General features: G+C 32.5%; 1 long non-coding RNA gene across 1 annotated transcript; it reads right to left on the bottom strand.

Annotated features, from left to right (window-relative positions):
- Positions 1-10965: 10965 nt before the first annotated feature.
- LOC114579369 lies at positions 10966-13239 on the bottom strand. Its single transcript, XR_003700294.1, has 2 exons — positions 13073-13239; positions 10966-11234 (listed from the first exon to the last, which is right to left on the bottom strand). It is a non-coding gene; the product is annotated as an uncharacterized LOC114579369 (long non-coding RNA).
- Positions 13240-24466: the final 11227 nt, after the last annotated feature.

Below are 24466 nucleotides of genomic sequence, written 5' to 3'. Positions count from 1 at the left end.
GAGCACATATGGTCTAGTACAATTTATTGTAGCATTATCAATTTTAAACGGGCTGCCAAATGAAAAATCTAATTTGTGCAAAATCCCTAGAGAAAAATAGTGGGGCCAAAGGTGAAGGAAGGATACCCAAATCGAGATGATTAGAGATTCCACAGAAATGTCAAAAAATAGTGACCATCTAATCAATTTCATAAAGCAGTTGCTAACATAATAAGATCTATGATCAAAAACACTATTGTAGTCCATATCATTAGATAGTTTGATCAAAACATATTGGGATCCAAAAGTGTAACCGAAATGTGATCTGGAAATTAATTTTCTTCCTTGTACTCTTCTATAATTGCATGTAATCTCATCACAATTATAAATCTCTTAATTAAGATTTCATTAATTCCTACTTTGAGAGAGAAAAGCTAAGATAATTTATTTCTTTAGAGTTTTTTCTTCTTGAATTATAAGTTGGGTAGAGAGTTTTCTAACTTTGAAATTTTCTTCTGCCATGAATATCTATGTATGCATCCTGCAATAAAAAGAATTGAAAGAGAGAAAGAATGAGTTGGGTATTATGATAGTTAAAGTGCTATACTTATTGCAGTAGTTGGGCACTGCAGCAAACTAGTATTATAGTAATTGAGGCATAATAGCAATAGAGATACTGAAATAGAGAAATACAGAGGAGGGTTTCTCTTTTGTTTGAAGGGGTCTTTCGTTCATAGGAGGATTAATTATTATGTGCGGATGCTGAACATCGTCCGGAGACCAACTAAAATGTGCCACATCACCCTGTGTTCGGTACCGCTGACATGACGCATTCTGATTAGTCTCTGGAAGACATTCAGCGTCCAGTCTCCACAAAGAATAATTTCTCCCATAAGAGAAGGTGTTTCTTATTTCAAAAATAGGCAAAACTGCACACCCCTTTCATTTTAGCATAGAAAAGAAGTTGAGCATTCATTAATTGCAACAGCTATTCTATCTTCCTTGTTATTTTCTATCCTCACCTGCAACAATGGCATTGACAAAGTGATTCTGTTTTCAATTTAATGCAAAGTACAATCTCTTCATGAATCTCTCTTAACTCTTAAAAAAATTAATCATCTTTGTACAGTTGTAGATGTAAGCGTTGATTGCAGCAAAACCACATAAATCTCAACATATTTTATGTGTGATTTTAACATATGATTGTGATTAATTAGCAAAAGATTAATTTCTAATTATATAAAATCTATCTATTGTGATATTTTTTCTTTTATTTTTGTTATTGTAACATTGCAAAGCAATGGAGATTGAAATATTAACCACAATGCTGTAGTCATGAGATCCGAACAAAATCTTTGTTATATTATAACATAACTGTTGAGGATGGAAGTAAAACACTGTAATGAAATAAATAAGAAAAATAAAAATGCAACGAAAAATAAATGACACCAAGATTTAACGGGAAAAAATTAGAAATCGGGAAAAAACTACGAAGCCACACCACCAAGAAATCCACTATGAAAATTGGGAGAATAAGTATAGATCTCTCTTCTCTCTCATTCTCCTTTCTTCTCTCATCTCTTGCACCGTTTTCTCATAAAAAACAAAAGAGAATGACAAGTTAATAACACCAAGGGATGTCACCCTTGAGAAAAATGAGAAAGAAAGCTATTCAGTCCGTCTTGAAGGGCTGCGTTGCCAGTTTGGAGCGCTGTCGCACTTACATCTGTGATCCCAATCCATCTAACAATGCTGAGGCGCTTAAACCTACAGCATTGCAGCACTACACATTGCTGTGGTGATCTACTTTCTGTCGTTTCTCCCACCAAACTTTGTCGTGTTGGGGTACTCGGGTACACAACGCCATGATCGAGATAATAATACAACCCGGTTGATCAACACAAATACATTCCACACAGAGCTAACAATAACATAATAAAAACAAGAATCACAACATACAAAAATGTGGGCTCTAATTAGATTTCAATCATAAAGCACAAAACATTGTTTTTTTGTCAAAAAATTTCTACCCTCAGATCTGCAGCTGAAGTAAATCCAAATGCTAAACTCCCTTTCTGATGTTTCTGGACGTTAATACCAACTATTGATTGTTCAATCATGCATTCTCTTGCCATTGTCGTACTCTACTTAATTAATGCGTTTTTTATTCACATTTTCTGTTCAGATCAATAATTAAAGAACTATAAACTTTCATGCTGACAATAATTAATTAACACTAAACAATCATTAAAGTCTTGGCATTTATTGAAAACACATACTAATTAAGCTATCTTATAATTAAGCAAGTACTAATACAAGTGCTTGAAATTTAAGTATTAACCAAATAGAATATATTAGTAGAGAAGCAATTACTTTCCACATTGTGATGATCAACACTTCCTTCCCATTACACCAACTCATATTTATAGGTGCAATGAGTCAACTTTCGTAGATGGGATTAATTTTTTTTTTGTCATTATTTTAGTTTCTTTAAAAAGAAATTACAATTTTTTTTGAATATTTAATGATCGAAGGATAATTCCTAGCCGCCCACTATAATTATTCTAATTATAATGATTTTATTACATCACAAAATATTTGCAATAAAAAAATTTAGTTTATGATATATGAATACAAATAAAAAAAAAGCATGAAAATTATGATATATAAATTTATTAAAACTTCTTAATTTTGCTAAAATTATGAAGATAATAAACTTTATTTTATTATATAAAAGTTTAAATAAAGAATATTTTCAATTTTGCGTGCTAAAATTTTGAGTCGGAAGAGTTTGTGTTTTATGTCTCAATGTTGTATAAAAATTAAAGACATACAAATAATAATAATAAGACCAGAAGAATTTTTTATGTGAAAAAATCAAAAAGAGAAAAATCACGTGGTCTGATCCAGTTAAAAAATCTACTATATAGTAAGTGACACATAGATCCTTCTTTCTTCATTGTAGAAGAAGTGAGAGAGTACAAAAATCAAGTGTCCTTAGAGGGACTAATTATTCTGTGCGAACACCGGATGGAGAGAACTGTTCAGATTTGTTTCACTTTTTCTGCTCTTTTGTTGTGCTTTTGCAAAAGGGCAACAAATATTTAATATTTAATAACTAATTGAATATTTATTACGCTTTTGCAAAAGGGCATCAAGATGACAGTAAAAATACATTCATAATTAAATATTTACTGCCTTTTTGCAAAAGCGAAATAAAAGGGTAGCAAAAGCGCAGCAAATCCGAACGGTTTTCTCCGTCCGGTGTCCGCACAAAATAATTTCTCCCCTAGAGGAACAATTAACATCGTGGTTTTTTTTTTCCTTTCCGGATTTTCCACGTAAATACTTCTTCTTGCCTTATTACTGTTATCTGTACACACTAAATTTTTATAGAATGTTAAAATATAAAATACATACTCTACCGACTCAAATATTATCATATGCAACACTTATAAATCAATCTACAGCCTCTTGAAATTATAGAAAAAATACGTATAAAAAAGATAACTTTAAAAATTACATATAAATTGAATTATTTAAGTAATTTATTAAAGGTTGAGAAAGCTTTCTAACTCAAATTTCTCTCTTCTTATCCTTCTGTTGAAAAATTAGTCGAAAAGACTCTCCGTTGGATTAGATAGAACTGTTCGTATTGCCTTCGAATATAAATCCAATTGATTTGACTGATTCGAAATAACAGAAACCCCAAAATACAGTTTAAAAACATTAACTGATAGATTTTCTCAAGCACTGTTGAGGAACATTGATGGCATTTAGCATTAACAATGATAGGACTACTTGATACTGTGGGAGCTAGTAATAGATAAGAAATGCTATAGTAAATTAATCCTTAATAAATTAACTTATAATATATTTTGATTCATATAAATATTTGATTTCTTTAATTAAAAAAAAAAATTTTGAAATAAAATGAATTACATTCTCTTAAGTTCCATTGATTTGCTTATAAATATAACCTTCATTTAGATGATTCTAATAATAAGCAAATAATGGTATAAAAAATAGTCTCTCTCTAACTCTCTAACTCTCACACTCATAATAACCTTGATTTGACCTCTAAGGGCTTATGCTTAACATAACTAATATAATATGCTGCTCATCTCGATCTGTTGGCCGGTACGTTGCACACTACTAGAAAATTTTTCAATTACCGTCGAACTTTCAAGCGGATTTACATGCGTCGGAAAAAACGGCGGACTAACCAGCGGTTATCAACCAAGGGATCTTGAGTTCGAATATTGAGTATGTGATGTGTATATATATAAATTTGACTTAATTGATCTAAACGACTCAAAAAATATATAACTAATATAATCTCTAAACACTATATAAATTCAAAAGGTGCATGATGATTATTAATATTATCATTATCATCTTTTTAAAGCTTTTCAACTTTGCCCTTCATCTCAGCTTTTAAGCTTTAAACAAATCATTCACAAAGTGCTATTTGTCAAGTCATGCAAATTTAATATTTAGTGGAGCACCATCATCTTTGCTTTATGCTTAAACTAATCATTCACAAAGTCCCATTTGGTATGTCATGCAAAAATTTAACATTTAAATAAGCACACTTTCTCCTACATATTATAACTTTTAATGACAATAAAATTGCATTACTTTAGCTTTATATTACCTTATTTTCTTAGGTGAAAACATGAAATAAAATTTATAATATTATAATGTTAAAATTTATTTAAAAAAACATTTAATTATTACACAAATTTATGGTATTGTTATCAACATATCCGTGCATAAATTGAATAAGTATCTCTACAAATATCAGTACATTAACTAACAAGATAATACTTATAATGTAATGATAGTGCAGGTCCATCAGAATCTTAATGCTGCATGGTTCAATGGTGAAGGCGTGGCTTGTTTGAAGCCACTTGCTTTAAGCATTCAATGGTTGTGCACTAAGGAAAAGTGTTTGTTAGTGAGTTTTTTCAAAGCACTGCACTTAAACAAAATTTTGTTTGTTAGTAGGTTTAATTCTTGTCACTCTCATCAACCAACTAACAAGCCAGACCAAATTTATAAAATATATTAATTTGGGGAAATTGACAGAAAAAATGTTCTTGGAAGAGTCACTATATATGAATTGTGAAATTATTATATGCGGATACGAACGCCATCCGAAGGCGAATCAGAACGCGCTATGTCACTCTTTTGTTGTGTACTGTGGATGTGTACCATTGTTTATCGGGTGATATGACATATTCTGATTCGACGCCAGACGGTCCGATCTGCACAGAATAATTTCTTCTATGAACTGGAGTACTTGAACATAAGGATATTGTACCATTACCTTGTGGAAAAAAGCTTGGCATGGATCTGTTTCCAAGATATGTTTGTCACATTTTAATAGGGATAGGACTTCTCCTAAAAAATAGGGTAGGACCAAACTACAGCTGAAAGTTATGTTGAATGCAACCAGACACTGTTCTTTTCCTGTTCTTAGCTTTTTTTTATGCAAGGAATGGGCAAACAGCTTTAACAAAGCTAATAAATTTGAAATTGATGAAATAAAAATATAAGTTCATTGAATTTCTCTTAGATAATTAAAATGGTATCATAAAATATTTATAAAGTAATATTTAAAATGAAATAAGCTGAAACCAACTCACTAATCTTTCCAAAAGTTGAGTACAACCTCATTCAAAAATAAATAAATGCCCCAATTCTCTTATGAATGATAAAAAAGATTATGTAGATCTTCGCTGATGACAGTATAACAATTATGAAAGATTGTGATATCTACACCTAAACGTCGTACTTGGTGCATGCATGAGATACAACAGTGATATAGGGATCGTCGGAAGAATCGAACCTGCTTGAAGGAATTCCCAATCCATGGATAAACACAAAGCTTAGAGATAATATTCATCAATATCCATCTTACTTCAATACTTTGCCTATTTATAGGTTAATAAGAACATTCTAAAAACTTGTAATAAGCTAGTCAGAAGGAGCATTTTTAAGAATATTCTAGAACTAGTAACAAGCTTGTAACAAACTTAAATAAACTACTCCTAATACTATAACTAAAATGCTCCGCATGAAGCAGGTTGCTATTAGAATATACAGATCAATGGCAGGTCTGGATTGCCAAATTTTGCAGTCTTTCTTTATGTTAATCTTGCTATCTAACTAATATATCTCAAACACTTCTTCGAAAGCCTTGTTAACTATGACATTACCAATTTTTTAGGAGGTAATTACTTGCAATTTCTATGTAATCTTCTTTTGAGATTGTTGAAAGCTGCAGCATACAGTTTAATTAAAATTTTAAAAACTGATTGAGCTATCCAATGATAAAACATAAAATTGCAAGAAATGGACTCAACCTTGATGTGCAAAATAATGAGAGAGAGCACTAACAAACAACAACAACAAGATCAAGCCTTTGTCCCACTATATGAGGTTAGCTACATGAATTCTTTTTTTCCATTGTGTCATGTTAAAAGTCAAATTCTCATTTACATCTAATAAAAAAGATCATTTCTAATATTTTCTAACCAAGTCTTTTTAGGTCTACCTCTACCTTTCTTAACACGTACAAGTCAAATCTAATACCTCTACTTTTCTAACCGGGTCATTGGAAGGCCGCCGTTTTATGTGGCCAAACCATCTAAGGCGACTGACTCTCTCTAATCTTATCTTCCACTGGCGTTACTACAATCTTTTCACGCATATGCTCATATCGTATCCTATCTTTAAGGGGAGAGAGAGCACTAAGCAATAAAAAAAAATGACAGTAAGTATTGAAAGCTACCTAAAGGCTCCAACTGACAAACTAAATGCTCCAACAGATAAAAATTATGAATAGTGTCCCTTTCAACGGTTAGAATGAGAGTTATGGGGGGTTTGAAATAAACGGTAGAAGAATTAAGAAACAAACGCTTATATGAGAGTTATGGGTTATATTGGACGTATATGGCAGGCAGGACGCAGGAGCCTCTTTTACTGTTATTGTACCCAACGAGAGACTATATATCTCTGCATTGGACCCCCATTTGACAAGAGCATGAACAACACGACCACTGTCCTCTCCAAATGCGGACAAAAAATTATATTAAAAGCTCCTCCGATAAAAGTTCATAAAGATTTAATATATTTAATATTTTCTCAATTAATAAGAATGTATAATATTTTTATATTAAAATATATAATAATTTTTATGTTGTTGATATGCCTTTGATTGAGCTTGAATCTTAATGCATATTTAAAGTGAAATTTTTCTCAAAAAAAAAAAAAAAATGTTCATCCGAATTTAGGTATCAACAATTATATAGTCTAACTAAGCATGCATCTCGATGATAGAAATCCATCAACATTAAATATAATGCAATCTGACCTTAAATGAGTTCAAAAATCAATTACTTTAAGCCTGATTAAAACTTTAAGGATATTAATTAGATGGCCAAATAATCTCTAAAGCTTACATGCTTATATTCAAATTGAGTATCTTAATGTGGCAAATCCAATGAGCCCAAGATTGTCTAATTATGACACTATTAAGGCACCTAAATGCTGAAAAAATGATTTATAATTAAGAGAATCAATAAGGGAGGGCCATCGCTTGCTTGAGATTTAAGTGAGTTTAGAAACTTGAAGAATCTCGGAGTCCCACAGGTTCACCATCCAATTGATGTCGATGGACCACCACTCGATCACCGCAATCAAACAACCGCAATAAAACCTCCAGCATCCCCACACTACGATTCTTCGACCACTATTGATCAGTCAATTGTGAATTTACAATTATTACCACACGATTACAATCCTCTGATCATGGCCACTCACTTACCGATCTTCAACCATTGTCATTAAACTATGACCTCCTGACCAAAACAATATTTGGGGGGGGGGGGGGTTTGGGGGGGGGGGGCTAAATTTTTTACTCTCTTATAAAATTTTTTTTGAGGGGGGGCAATTGCCCCCCTAGGAACCAAGTGGTTCCGCCATTGACTACGGTCTCCAAACTAATGTCACCTGACTACGGTCTCCTAACAATTATCACCTTACTACAATCTTCTATACATTGTTGCCTAACAACAACGATGTTGCTGACTTAATCACTCGCTATCACCAATAGTATTGATGCACACCATCACATTTAAGGTCGATGCATGCACACAATTGACATCAAATCATTCACCCAACTTTAGTACAAATTTATGCTAGATTTCTTGATCTTTGGGATCCCCTACACATAAGAGAACAACAAAGCAAGCAATAAAAATAGTTCTCGTAAACAACTTTCATGCTACAAGGCTTTTTCAACCCCATCGAGGGGAATAGTTATATATAGTTTACCCTATTATATTATATTAACACTTTACAGTAAAGGACATCATTTATACTTGAAGCAAATACTAGTGTAATCATTACAATTGAGCCCGACACTATGTTTTTTCTCTTTACTTCAAATTTTTACATAAAATTTTTGATGACTCTTATATCCCTCTTTATGTTGACCTTATTATATTTTTTCTCCATATTCACTGTATGGATGCGCGAGTTTACGATGTGAAAGTTTTTATTCTAGGGGAATGAAGGTGCATCTCCATATATATATATATATATATCAATTGCTTTTTCATAAATTTTGATAAGCTGAGTTCTTGAAAACTGCTTTTTGATAAGCTGAGTTCTGTTGGATAGTAAAATGAACTTCTGCGGTGTGAAGCCAAACCATTCTGATTGAACAGTTTCCTAAGCAATAAGAACTGGTAGCTATAACCCAACCTATCACCTACACTGTTTCGAGCCCTGCAGCTTATATATATATATATATATAAGTTTATTATTTTAGTATTAAATAGTTTTGCATTATTTGAAAATAAATAATTATGGACATAAGATGTTGGTCTCGTAGAGATAATTTTCTAACTAAAAATATTTCAATTGGAATATTTTGATTAAACTTTTAAATTATAATTATTTTTATTCCCTTGAATTTTTTTTTTTTTCTTCAGCAAAAAAAAGTTTAATCCTAAAATAATAAAAAAAAACAAATGATTTCAGTAAAAATCACAAAATTAAACACTAAAAAAATAAAAGATTCTAAGAATCCACCCTAATACATCCTTTAAGATAAAAAATTAAGCTCTATCAAGTGATCATAGGCTTCATTTGGAACATTTTTTAATGATTATTTTTTTGTTGTTTTCAAAAAATTTGTATTAAAAAGCTGAGTAGTAAAAAGCTATCTCAAATGAACCTCTAATATGAATATTAATAGTACGCCTTTAAATCTACTTTAATATAAATACGAAATAAATTTTATTTGATCATTTATTTATTATATTCATTTTAAAATATATTTAAATTTTCAAGAACTCAGCTTATCAAAATTGCAAAATATCAAATATAAATTTATTTGTCTAATTAGTTCGATTTGATGAGAAAAAATTTCTTCAGTTTTTACGCTCATAACTCTATCGGCCAACCGACCAATGCCTTGCAGTCTGAAGAATTCCTGACTACAAAAGGCTCTGACCATCTCCACAGCCTCTCCATTGTCTTCTCTTGCAATCTTTTTCCCAATCCAATCTTGCCTGTCTGACTGAGACGCTGCAACACCGAACAGAGAGCCAAAACTCATCAAAATGTGAGCCATGAAAAGTTCAGAAAGCTATAATAACTAATCACAGTAGAAAGACGCATAATTCCACAGAGCTTTTGAAGAAGGTGACACCATAAGCTGCATGCATCCCCTTTCCTAATCATTATTATGCCTGTCAAGCACGATTCTCGATGCAGCTCATTTATTGGGCTAGCTTGCATTTATTTCAGTGCAGCATTATAATATTCTTAGAGAGAGAGAAAGAGAAGAGGAAATCAAATACCTCTCCTCTCTCCTTTCAACTAATTCTTAGCAGTTCTTCTTTTGTATTTTCTCTCTAAATTAAGAAGGAGAAAGGATTTACGAGAGCTAATGGCTTATTATAGAGTTCCATGTGGCATGCACACATGACCATGTGATGTATGTCAATGATTGAATGACATGTTTAACATACATGCACCTAACTAGGCTAGAGATTTTAATACGAGGAGAATTTGGCTTTTTTCTGACCCATCCTTAACGGCTAGTGGCTTAAACGGCTAGGAGATGAGCATTGAACTCTACTATTCGATCAGTTCATTATTTTTCATTAACTTCAATAAGATTATAGAAGCACTTTGTTTATAAAAAAGAAGAAGTCATATGCACTTAATGTCATAGGATGAGCAAAGGATCTCTTCACTTCTAAATAACTCAATAAAATGGAAGATATTTTGATCAAAAAATAATTCAAGAAAGTTTCAAGCATTTGCAATGATATGCTCAACTAAGGGTGCGTTTGGGACGGCTGCAGCTGTCGGTAAAGTAGGTTGTGAAATTGTTGTACAGAAAGTTGCTTCTTGAAGTTGTTTTAAAAAAATCAATACATTTTGTTTGAGTGGTATAACTGTCGAGTTGCTGTGCTGCTGCTGTATGACAACAAATTACCTTGATACCCTTTTATACATTTAGATAAATATAATAATCAACTAACATTTATGAATTAAAATTAATTAATTTTATCAAATCTTTAATAAGTTTATATATCAAAATACTATAAAATTTTAACTTAACTTTTTCTAATCATACTTCAAATAAATTTGTTATGTTTTTATAGATTCTCGATTATTATTTTATAATAAAATATTTTTTCATATAATAATAAAAATATGTTTTGATTGATCTTTGTTAAAAAATTATATCAACCGAATGCTTAAAGAGCAAAAATTTAAGCTAAACTTCTTCCAATAATTGCTTTGCACATCAAATTTTCTAACGTAACAAATTTTCTTAAGTAACGCATTCTCAATGTCACGTACAATTCAATAAATTAATGATAAATTCAAATATTCATTCAACAATATTGGAAGAAATACCAAGTACAAGCATGAGAAATGGTATGACAAATGGCCTAAAAACATAACCTGCAGCAACATTTAAAAAAAAAATTTGTTCACTGCAAAGACAGCAATTGTCCTGAAATGTGTAATACTTACAATAAAAAACAACCATTCAAATAAATATACATGTGCTCATAACATTTTAAAAGTGACCGGCAATCACAGTATGTGGATCAATATATGGAACTGCAATTTTCTGAATGTCCAGGAGTTTGCAAAACTTCAGTCAGAGTCATCAAAATGGGTCAATGCTGGACCGGAATTCATTCCAGTTGTAAGCTCTTGCATAACAACAATAAGTTCAACTTATTAATCAATAGAAAAAATTAGCAAATTTTATCTTAGAATAAATTATTGCATCTGCAAGACCTTGAACAGAATATGTCGATTGGAAGCTCCCAACCAATCATACTAAATTAGTGTATAGAACCAGTGATAAATACTAGAAAAAATAATGAAAGAAGCAACTAAATAAAAAATAAGGTCAATCTCCCTCCACCAATGCAGTAAAATTTACAAACACACCATGTGCAGAATGTTCGGTGGTGTGGAGATTGAGGGGTAATTTGTGGGTCTCTGTTGCAAGTTTTGAAGAAGATAAGAGGAAAAATTAAAATAGGAGCAGGTCACAGGTTTTTCACTTTTGCAGCATTTACAAAATGAAGAATTTTCCATTGCACACGCCTCATAATACGAACAAAAAGAGAAAATGAAGCAAAAACAAGTCTAATAAGCAACTCTAACCTGCTTAAAGCTCTAAATAGATAGTGGAGCATATTTGGGCAATTTTATTGAAGTGTGTAGTTTAGGGTTTATTAAATTCGTCCAACCCTCTTTATTGAAGTGTGTAGTTGGTCGATTGCCGAGTTCAATCTCTCTTAGACATAAATCACAAAATATAATCTTCACATCTTTCTCCCATGTTGCGGAAGGCCCGCCATCCTTTGGTTTACCCATTGAATTTATTAATCGCTGTAAGTGGAAGCTTTTATTTTGAAATTTATGCTATACTTTTCATTAATCACCAACATCTGTAGATTTTTAAATGTTCCGTCAAATCCTACCAGTTTGATAAAAAAGTACCAGCAGAAAAAATAAACAGGAGCCTATTGGTTAAAAGAAGAGGAAATGATCTCATGTAATATCCTTCTAGTTGTAAAAACAAATTCGATCAATAATTATTACATAGTTGATAAAGTAATCCATGAATCATCACTTGCAAGTATGCCACGTTACAAAGATACTTTTGATATCTACAATCAATTGTGAAATGATCTCATGTAATATCCTTCTAGAACAAAATGTATAGCCTTGCTCGATACAATGTTGAATGTGAATTCATAAAGAGGGCGTGGAAAGAAAGAATCCGAAAACATTGGCAACTGGTTTATGAAATAAAATCTAATCAAATGCATTATAGATTGAATTAATATCAAAAAATTTTATCAACAACATGAAGCTCCTTTGAATTGAAAACACCTATCCACTCTAATATAGCTCGTTGATGCCAAATCATGTGGCAATCAAGTGGATCAAATGTGGAAGAGAACCATGAAGTTGAAGGAATAATGTCAATCTTCTGGTAGAAGTAATAATTCACAGCCATCCCATTGAGTTACATCAAAACCATTCGCTAGAAAAGAGCTCAGCTTGTATTATAATCACTAATGCATAAAGCATTAGCCTCGCTATAAACAGAAAGAACGAGGTATTTTAACTTGAACAATTAAAACCATATCGTAGATAATACCTTCGCTGCAAATCAAGCAAGGAAAAAAATAAAGCCTCAAAAACTCAAAATACAGAACTTTTCACATAATCAATAAAGTAGATTTATATTTTTACCAATGTCAACCAGCTGCTCAAGCAAAAGAAAAAAAAAACCCTAATCCAACCTACCCCTTCCACGCCAGCGAGAAAAATCAAGCAAATCTAAAAAATTAAAAAAAAATAATGAAAATCTATTCCTAGAACCAATAAAGTAATCCGGATAAATTGAAGCTGGCAAAGATTTTAAATTTTAACCAAAAATCAAGAAGAAAACCCCCAATCACTTGAACGAATGAGTTCCAGAAAACGAAAAATAATACAAACGAAGAGAAACAATTAACAAACCAACCTCCAAAAGCAAAAGATCGGAGACTGTAAAGGAAGATCTTTCCAATAAGCTGCTGCTTTCGTTCACACCCGACTATCCTCACAGCGGAGACGAACGCCTAAGGCGTGGGAGTTGACAGCTACAATAAAGAAGAAAGCAAACCTTCGCCGTTCCTATCGCCGAGCGAGAAGCGGAGGATTCGCCTTGTATAAAGGAAATTTGTGAGCGAGTAAGGGCATTACCGTATTTAGGATGTCTATGAACAGCGGGAAGCAAGCGAACCGCAGAAGATTTTTGCGGGTGTGAGAAGCAACCGCGGGACGTGAAATTGTCGAGAACGGAGCGCCATCGGTCCGTCCCAAACGAACTCTCGGTTGTGTTTGGTAAAGCACAGCAGCGAAACATCCGTCCCAAACGCGCCCTAATTCTTCCCCAGAAAGAATAGAATTGATCAGATTTTTTTATCATCTCTTATGACATCATAGTATTTTTGTTCTATCAATGACTTCATTTTAAGGAGCATCTTCTATCTAAGAGAAAAATGTAGTAGGAGCTCCTCTTCCTTATAGACCAGTTATACTTTTTACTTTGGACCGCCAATACTTTTTAAATTCAAATCGCAACAAATCAACCTTCAACAAATTTCAGGATGCTAATTCAATAATTCTCAATGTTTACCATGGCAATATGGATCTGATTGATCATGTCATTCAGTTTGAATCAATAGTCTCTCTCTTTACTGTTAGTGAAGTTGTGCAATGTTGACTTCTTTTAAAGATGTTTACGAAAGCACCACTATTATGATCCTCAAGGGCTTTCTAACTTTTTATAATACAATTTACTAATATATACAAACTATTAAAGTTTTCAATAGCTCTCTTAAACATGAGTTAGGACCTTAGTAAATCTCTTAGGTCTATTCTTGTTAATACTTAATTAAATATCTTAAACATCAATGATCGATAATATCTAATTAATCACCCAGGTTGAACTCACTCTGGACCTCCAAAATAGTCTTTTAAGTGTGCACTCTCAATTTATAACAGTTAAAGCTATTGCATGAAGATGTAGAACGAGTTAATGGTCATATTAACTCAAAAGAAATAGACAAACTCGAAGGTTCTACTTCCTTGATATTAAAAAATTACACGAGATTTATAATAGTATTATCAATTATCAACCAAATAATTATCATAGTAATTTCAACTCAACTGCAAAAATAGCTTGTCATAATAATGAGTGCAAACATCAACATCGTGATGTAGAGTGAAGTTGACGCTATCAAATATGTATTATACTTACACTCTTTTTGTTAAATGCCCTATGTAGAACTTGTGGATGCATTATTAGACAAATAATTCTTTTGATGGCCCCATTTTATGTATGTTTCCCTTGAGACCCCTCAAAATATTTTTTTTTGAGACATTTATGTCAATTAAGATAAAATCACACACACATAACCTAAGACCTCTTGGTTGGTCATCAAAACTCTGAACCAACAGACTAAGGTGAGCTGCATCCCTCAAAATGTTATATTTTCAACAATAATCCATCTCATAACACAGGATTTTTGTCATATTTGCAATCTTATCAACACTACAAATCAGTTTGGTTCATGAATTTTCCTACAAATGGAATAAAAAAACATACAAGTGCAATTGCATTGCAATGCTTGATTTTAATTGTAAATTGGATCTCGAGAGGCCTTTGGTATATTTCTACATGGATTGGCATGAAAATAAGGTAGACAAATGATTTTTTTATTAGTTTTCACAAATATATTTCCATCATTTAAAATAAAGTTCAATTAAAGTATAACCAAATACACTGAATATAAAATCTTAATAAAATTGAATGAAACAAATGATAAACTAGCAACTTATTATGAAAGTGAGACAAATGAGTATGAAAGTGGAAGTAAAAAAAAAAACTCATATGGATAAATAGTTTAATATTGCTAATTTTTAAATTTAAAATCAAAGCGCCGTTTAGTTAGATAAAAAAGATTGCAGAGTAAAATATTGGATTACAATGTAATATATATGTAGTATATTTGAAATTATTTGGTTGAGTGTAAAATAAATGTAGATGATTACTTTTTTTTATTAAATCTTAAGTAAAATGAATGATATGCAAAGCCCAGCGATAGGTGTGACTTGTGGCCGATGGGTGGTGGCGGCAATGACCAACTTCTGTAAGCACCATTCAATAGTTATGGTGTTGGGAGCAGGCTGTGGCAATGACTGATTGGTGATGGCCGGTGGTGGCAGAGGCATGCAATGTGAGAATTTTGTGTATTTAGAAATAAGTGAAATTTGATACTTTTTAATTATATCAAATTTGAACTAGGAGATGAACTTTAAATACTTTAAAATTTTACTTATATTTCTTTTGCTTCTCACCAAATACCAATACTTTCAAAACTTATGCACTTTACTCTCATTTTACTTTTAAGTCAAACAATGCCTAAGTAAATATAATTTTTATTTGAGCCTTTTTTAGCCTTTTAATTAAGCCATATGCTAAAAGTGATTTCAAAAGAGGGAGCAATAATTCAAAGAAACTAAAAAAAATAATAATTAATTTTTACTTTCATTGGCAAATGAATGATTATAATTCTTTTTATAAAAAAGCAAATGTTAATTTAATTGAAAAAAATAACCAATCTATCACTCTAAAAATAAAGTTTATGAGCAAATATTATTAAAATAAGAAAACATAAATTTTTTCATGAAAATATGTGAAATTTTATTTGTCACAAGTTTATGTTACAATTTTAGGCTTCGTTTGGGACAATTTTTTTATTGCTTCTTATTACTACAAAATTTAAAATTATAAACTAAAAAACTGCTTTAATAAAGAAGTAAGAAAGCCGTCACAAACAAAACCTTAGTCGGAAAATGATTTTCCAATAAAAATTATAACAAAAATAAATAATCATTCCATTGTAATATTTTATTTCTTTCAAATATTCAAGTTTATCCGAAGAACTCCTTTGTCAAAGTATTTAGTTTCGATCGAAAAAATTGGAATTATGATGAAAAATATACAGTAACAGTAAGAATTTAAAATCTGATGGACTGTTTTTCATTATAATATTATTTGCTGTCAATGGACTGTTCTTCAGACATATTTTTTGGAGTCCATCCAAAGAGGACTTTTATTAAGTGTGATCAAATTATAATTAATTATAGTTAGTATTTATTTAGTATATTTTCAGTGTTATTAGAACTTTTTTTTTTTTACTTTTGCAATGTCGTTAAAATTCAATTTTAAATAACAATATTAATCAGTCTTAACAATACTAAATAAATATTTTGCCAAGAATTTTGTTTTGGAAAAATTGGTAAAGAAAATTCTCACCAAATATTGTCACATGAATTTTAAAGTTTTAAATTTTTTTTTTAAGATTCACATAATATATAAATAATCAATCAACTCTTTTAATTATCCATGCATTACATCCAACACAAAATAAATTTTAAAATTTTTATCAAATTCTGGGCAGGATATCCTCTCTCTCTCTCTCTCTCTCTCTGTGTAATGTGTATTGTACCCCAATTCTCATAAGAATAAAGAAGTGGTCGATGAAACTTTAAATATGCAACTGGGAGAATTGAATTAGCATCAAGTAGAGCTGTTAATTAAAATCAGATCACGGGTCGGATTCAGGTCCAACTCGAAACTGACCCAGCACTGTTCGACCCAACACGAACTCGACCTGCTTCGAGTCCAGGTCAACCCGAAACCGATCCACTTCAGTTACATTTTACTAAAGTTTTATTTATTTAATTCGATTTATTTAAACCTAAATCAAATTAAGGTAAGATTTACTTCAATCAATTTAAAATAAACCAAGTTTAATTCAATTTGGGCAACATAATTTATTATTTTTTGGAAATAGCATTTACTTATTTCATAACTATCTCTTAAAACTCTCCTAAATTAATTAAAAATGGGTCAAACTAGGTTGATTTCAAGTTTCCGGGTCAACCCGAACCCGACCCAATTTTATAAACGAGTCGAAATCCCTAACCTGAATCTGACCCAGATCGAGTTGGGGTCAGATTTTCGGATCATGTCAAATACTGACTCTTTAATCAATAGCATAAATGGTTCCTACGATATCTAACACCTCCGAAAGGATTTATTAGCTACTTGACATGCTTCCTAATAATCACTTTTCTAATAGGTGAAAAGATCACCATTAATAGATTATTTTGTTCAGGGTAAAATTAGTGCTCCAAATTAGTCTATCTGGATTCTCATATTTGTTTCAACTAGTGTGATACAAATTTGAGTATACAATTAATAGAATATATACATAAAAGAAATGTAGGACGCCTCTAAATTTGACTAAAGTAGGAGAACAAAAAATGTTGGGGCCACAACATGCTGATCAAGAAGTCACAAAAATAATCAAAGCCTTATGTCATGCAAAAAGAAGTATAATGATTCCAAGTATCAAATGATTAAATTTAAAGCATGAAATTTTAGGTTTATGGAAGTAAGTCTATTAAATAGAGTATCTGTGATAAAATAAATTTTGAGTCTAAGACATATTAATTAGGGGTGTTAATATTTAACACTGACAAGAAATCCGACCTAGGATTTTCAGGTTAGACTTGTCCCGTTTTCAAAACGGGTCGGGTTTGGGTTCCTGGATTCAACCAGTTTAAAAAATGAGTCCGGTTCGGGTTGACCCGACGAGTTGTCGGGTCAACCCGAAAACCCGTTTGAAATGACTGTCTCGTTGTCCGAGGACCTGCCCGCCCCCTGCCCAGCTGCCCGTGGACCTGCCCGCCCCCTGCCCTCGCCTAGCCCGTCCAGCTGCCCGCGCGCCCATGCGGCTACCCGCGACCCCGTTTGCCCCGTGTCCGCTCCAGGTAGCCCACGCGACCTAGCCCCGCGCATCCGTGCCCCCGCGCCAAGCAGTCCGCCTTCCCGTGTCAGGTCAGGTCAACCCGGCAACCCGTCGGGTCGGGTCCTACCCGTTTACCTATCCGAGTAGGGTTATGGTCGACCCGTTTGAACCTGGGTCAGTTCCGAGTTTGACTCAAACCCGACCCGTGACCCGAAATTGACGCCCCTAATTATTAACACATTTGGGATAATTGATAGAGGTGATGATGCATCTTATAGATTAAAACTGATACCAAAAAGTAATGAGGACATCAATAATATGTGTTGTTGGCAAAGTATATATTAACTATGGAGATTAAGTTGTAGCCTAATTTTGACCTACAAAGAAGAACTTGAAAGAATCTTAGCTTATGATTTGAAAAAATAAAAACTAAGAAATATATTGATGGCCTTATGTGAAGGCCTGTGACCAAAAAATGAAATGGAAAGAGATCGAGGCCATATGGGATAAAAACGCAGAGATAAATGCAATTTTATCCCTATTTTTTGAAGTTGAAAAGTTTACGATAAAAAATTGCAAGGATAAGCTTTTGTAAGATGGGGAAACTGCAACCCACCAATGCAATAATCAAACATATGTCCTCCCGAGTAATGTTTATGATTAGGGGTGTCAATATTTGACACGATACGAAAATCTGACCCGGACTCGTCCCTGAAAATTCGGGTTGGACCCGACCCGATTTCAAAACGGGTCGGGTTCGGCTTGACCCGACGGGTTGCTGGTCAACCCGCGAACCCGTTTAATTTAAAAAATTTCGAATCCGCTGCCCGCGAACCCAAAAATTTCGCGCTGCCCCCGCCCGCACCCACGCCCGCTGCCCAACGCGCCCGCGCCCACGCTCGCTCTCGCGCCCGCTGCCCATTATACTAAAAAGCTGCTTTAAAAAGCAGAAAGAAAGCCGTCTGAAATAAAGCCTAAGGTTTCGCTTGAAATGGTTTTCTTGTACTAGAAAGATGCTTTAAGAAGCAACAAGAAAGCCATCTCATACAAAGCCTAAAGCAATATATATTCCTTAAAGATGAGAATAATGTTTTCCAAACCCTCTTTGCATCACCAAACAGCCCTCATGTGGATTTGTTGCATTACTAATACTATTTTACTTTTATTTATCGTGTAACTATACGTTATGAGCAACAATTAAAAAGCGCAACCCATAATTTAAAGATTGCTTATTGTAAAAGAATTTGGGTTGACAAAAATTACCCTTGTTTAAAATGGCTTGTAAACTTTCATTACACTCATTCAAACTATGCATATATATTATATAACATAAAAAAATCATCTTCATTTATGCAGGGGCACATATGCAAATATCCTTTTGTTTCTAAATCTTCTTGCATTGCTCCATTGGACTAAAGGCTTTGACTGGTCAGAGATGAAAAGCAAATTTAAGTGCAGGAATGAGAAGAGGGGAAGTGTGGTTGTTAGATCTTGACCGGATGTTACCTTTGTTTAATTTTCTCTTCATAGAGTTGAACTGTCTCTAAGAGAGCATTAGTTCTACCAAATCATATGCCTTCTCTTTTATAAATATTGGGCCCATGCATAGGCCATTTTTGTAAATCTGCTGTAATATCCGACTTAAATTTCAACTTCATTTGGGACAGCTTTCTTTCTGCTTCTTAAAGCAGCTTTTTAGTGCCAAATTAAAAAAATTTATAGTAAAAAGCTGCTTTATGAAGCAAAAAAGAAAACCGTCCCAGACGAAGCCTTAGTTCCAATCATAGCTTTGTGCTTTGTAAATCCTCATTAATTAGTTTTGTAAATTATCCCCTCACCATTTCTCTTCACTAATCTTCCACTAATATAGTAGTGATATATATAGCCGTTAGCTCTTGCTTGTTTAGGTACATTGATTCCAATAGTATAGTATTCATTATATTAGTTTAGTTATAGAGTAAACATAGCACGATTGTAATTAAGTAAGAAAACGATATGATTTTATTGATATATTTACCAGTTAATGTAAGTAATTGAGGTTGGCATGTGTCGGAAAAAACTATAATTTGTTACAATATTTTATCAATTGCTAGTAAAATATTTCCATTTGGTAGATCCAGTCTATGACATAAATAATTGTGCGGCAAAGGCTTTGAGGGAAAAGTGAGTAAAATTTTGATTCCAAGCTAGGTCATGATGAAGTTCTGAGATACAGAAGTTAGGTTAAAGAAGAACTATATATTTAGGAAGTGGGCTACTAGTTCTTAGTACATCATTTTCTTTCTTCTTTTTTCTTTAAATACTTCACTGATTGAGTGGTCAGTTCAATTCAAATATGAAGTGATATAAAATAATAACTCACTCAATTGTTGAATTTATAGATCGGTCAAGTTTAGTGAGTTTAGTCGAATTTGACGATCGGTTGTGAGCTTATCAATAAGGTCTCCTTTTAGGTTTGAGACGAAGAAAATAAGACACAACGGATGCATTGATGAGAGCTTGGATTGAATCTAAGAGGGAGGAGTCTAGAAAAGTCGAGAAGATGAGACACAACGCAGTCAAATATTATCTAATTGATCGAATAAGCATTGAACTCTCTCTTCCCACAATTTAATGTTGGATTTAAATATTAAAAGCTTTTCATAATTAATGATGGTTAGTTGGTTACTCAAAAGACTCTCTCATCATGCCATGGTCAACAATTCTCACTCATGTTTCAAAGCTATGCTTTTCAAATCTAATTGAATGCATACATCAAAACATCCTTGTTTTAAATGTTTTTTTTCTTCTTCTTCTTTTTTTTTCTTTGATAACAATTCTTCAAGAAGGTCTTGGAAAGGGAGTTTCCTTGCCATTGAGGGATCTTTGAATGGTTGGGCTCATCATAATTATCACCGACAAAGACTAGGCTAACTTATATCCACTGAGAAATTTATAAGATAAGTTGTTATTTAGGCTTCGTTTGGGACGGCATTTTTTTTGCTTCTTAAAACAGCTTTCGTGTAGAAAAAAAAATAATTTTTGTACTAAAAAACTGCTTTAAGAAGCAGTAAGAAAGCCGTCCCAAACGAAGCCTTATTTTCCATTCAATTTGAAGCTTTTCAAATTAAGCAGTCTTTGTGTATATATCAATCTAGATAGCTGCAATTGATATGTCATATTGCCATGCATGGAAATAGGGCAGTTATACCATTCAAAACTATAAATATTTTTAAAATTATTCTAATTTGATTGAAACTAAGGGCCGGACAACTTTTTTATAATTTTATTTTTCAGATCATAATTATAATTCTGTTTGACTACCGCTTTCTTATTGCTTTCAAAAAGCCTCTATGTAGAAAGTTTGATTTTTTACAATAGCTTTAAGAAAATTAATTTCCCTATAACAACTTTAAAACCAGCTTTATAAAAAGCTATAGCCCGTCCCAAATAAATTCTAAATTTATTTTAATTCTTGAATTCTAATTTATTTCTACCCAATTCAAAATTAAATACCTACACGTTCAAACATGTATCGAACACCAAAAAAATAAAAATCTTAGCCCAAATGAAGTCAAACATATCGAAAATGGACGCAATATATACCAAATAAGCCACTAACCATATATAGAATCATATAGCCTAGCTTGCCTGTACATGTTAGTCAAAAAAACTTGTTTTGAGGCTTCCTTTGGGACGGCTTTCTTAATGCTTCTTAAAGTAGCTTTTAAATAAAAAATTAAAATATTTGTACTAAAAAGCTGCTTTAAGAAGCAGTCACTACATGAAATACAGTCATTACCGGCGGCCTGGACCGACGGTTAAGTAATGTATTCCAACGGTTTTTAAAAAAACCGGCGGTGTTTCGGCGGTCACTATAAGAAATTCAGTCATTACCGGCGGTTAAGTAATGATTACTGGCGGTTTTGTGGCCGCCGCTATTACTGGCGGCATATGCTTCCATAACGGCCGGTTGAGCCGCCGGTATTCACCGGCGGCTAAACCGCCGTTATTACCGGCGGCTAAACAACCGCCGGTAATGACTGAATTTCCTTTAGTGAGTTAAAAAACATCCCAAATAATGAAGCTTAATTTGGAGCACTTGAGAATTGCCATTCAGATTATACATATGGTTATACTCACAAGTCACAAGCAAGCAATGTGAACGTACTGCTAATTAAAGCAGATTTTACATATGGCTTAATAAACGAAAGAAAGAACTATGCATGCATGCATGGCTATCTTAAAGTCCAACTGCTTACAGCTTTTTATACAGATTAGATCAAATCTGGTAGAGAAGAAAGGAATTAATGTGTCCATTTATATGCCAACTTTCAACACAATGAGTCCATTATTCAATCATGCATGTGGGTTATATGTACAACATGCCTAGTTCTTTTTGCCTGTTTCGAAGTATTCGACAAAAAAGAATAAAGTGGGAGTCGGTGTTTATAGCTTTTGTAGATATATGAAAGCGTATGACATGGCTTAAATTCAGGTTAGATTAGTTAATTCAATTACAAAATAATTAATATTATATATATAATGTTAATTATTTAAATTTTTAATCTTATATGATGGGATCTTAAATAAAAAAAAGGTTTGATCTAGGAGAAATTATTCTGTGCAGAGGCCGGATGCAGAACGCCGTCCGAAGACCAACCAGAATGCGTCACGTCAGCGGTACCAAGCAGTACCGAGTGAAGAGGTGACGTGGTGCATTATGTTTGGTTTCAGAACGGTGTTCGGCGTCCGCACAAATAATTAATACTTATCTAGGAGTGGAACCAGGAAGAGCTCAAGGTGGACAATTGACCACACTGAAATTATTTTTTCCTTAAAAATAAACATTTAATTATTTTTCTCACCTTTAATAAATGCAGTTGGTTAACTTCTAAAAAAAAAAATTATTTTTCAGTTCACTTATAAGATTATGAATTTTACAATCCTTTTTTGTCTACCGATAAAAGAAAGACTGGTTCCACCCCTGATCTGATCTAGCACAACTTTCAAGTTAAAATGATGGACTTCAAAACATTCAAAATATGCAGTGATAAATTCTAAAAATTAATTAAATGATTTCATTGAATTTCATTGAATTCTTATTGTTTGTGCAAGAGACTAATTCATAAGCCACTTATGGCATTAGATTACCATCATAGAAATGGTGGCATGTCATCAAAAAATTACTACGTGTAGTGTCCGGACGTGTCCAGAGGTCAATCCGAATGCATCATGCACATCATCTAATGAATAGTATACTGGATTATATGGCTCGTCTGGATTGGCCTCTGAATATGTCCAGACACCACACAGAATAATCTCTCCCTGTCATCACTAATTTTAAGGAGCCCAATTCAATTCGATCATAATAACTTTTTCGAATCATTTTGTTGATTCATCAACTATCTTTATCTTTAAATTGCTCGCGGAGAGACAAATATTTTGATATCAAGATTGTGTTAATATTATTTTTAACAGGTCAATACCCATTTAATATTATCACTTATTTTACTAACTAAACAAATGAAAATGTTATTGATTTTTTTTGTATTGATCAATAATTTTACAAGTCAAAAAGCTTTGCCGGTAGTTGCCCTTGTGAAACATGAGTAGTCCAATCATGGAATTATGGGGGAATATTTGTCTTAGTCACAATCAATAATGCCAAAAAAATTCCTGAAATTTTCACAATCTAATCATGACAAAGCATTGACAAAGTTTTCCACAGATCATTTTTTGGATAAAATGAATAATAATTATTATCATTATAACCATTGTAATATGTTGGAAAAAAATTAAGCTTTTCATGAGGTAAATTTGACTAAATTGTGGGTAATGTGCTTGTTAATTCTTTTCCTTGTACAATTTGTTTCATATTGGTGCTATGTTTCCGTTATGTTGAATATGAATATGAGAAGTACTCATATTATTATTATTATTATTACTATTATTATGAAAGACATACATGTGGAGCATCTCATTTAGCTAAAACATACTTATGAAGTATTTCATTTAGCTATAAAAATAAATTAAAATTTGGGAGAGAAATAGGTAGAATCGAACCTGAATTTTATCATAAATTAACTATCTCGAGGAAATTCAAAATGACTAAGTTAGAGCCATTTATTATTATGTGCAACTGAAAGAAGGATTAAACGTGCAAATTCGATATATAATAACTACCGTCTAACGAGATGTAGTGCATTGTATTGAGTCTATGGATTTTTGAACTTCTTGATTAGAGTTTCAACAACTCAAAAATAATAAGTTGGTGGGAGCTGGCCTAGCTAGGTAGGCCTCTTGTCATGAACAACATAACAATGGCTTTTGATTGTGTTAAGGTGCATTCATTATCGCACAATTATTCTAGAAGATTAAGACTTACTCAACATGCAATATGATATGCAAGGAAATATTAGTCACATCATCAGGTGTATCGTCATCGAGTCTAGTTCATGTGTACCTAAAAGAATAAATGATGTATTTTTTTCATTGTATTTCTAATTTATTTAGATCCTTGTGTGACATATTAAGTCATGCAAGCTTCTTTATTAGTGATATTGGTGGAA

This window comes from Dendrobium catenatum, unplaced genomic scaffold (genome assembly GCF_001605985.2).
Source record: "Dendrobium catenatum unplaced genomic scaffold, ASM160598v2 fragScaff_scaffold_338, whole genome shotgun sequence".
In the NCBI taxonomy this organism is placed as follows: Eukaryota; Viridiplantae; Streptophyta; class Magnoliopsida; order Asparagales; family Orchidaceae; genus Dendrobium; species Dendrobium catenatum.
This window is presented reverse-complemented; position numbering and strand designations above follow the sequence as displayed.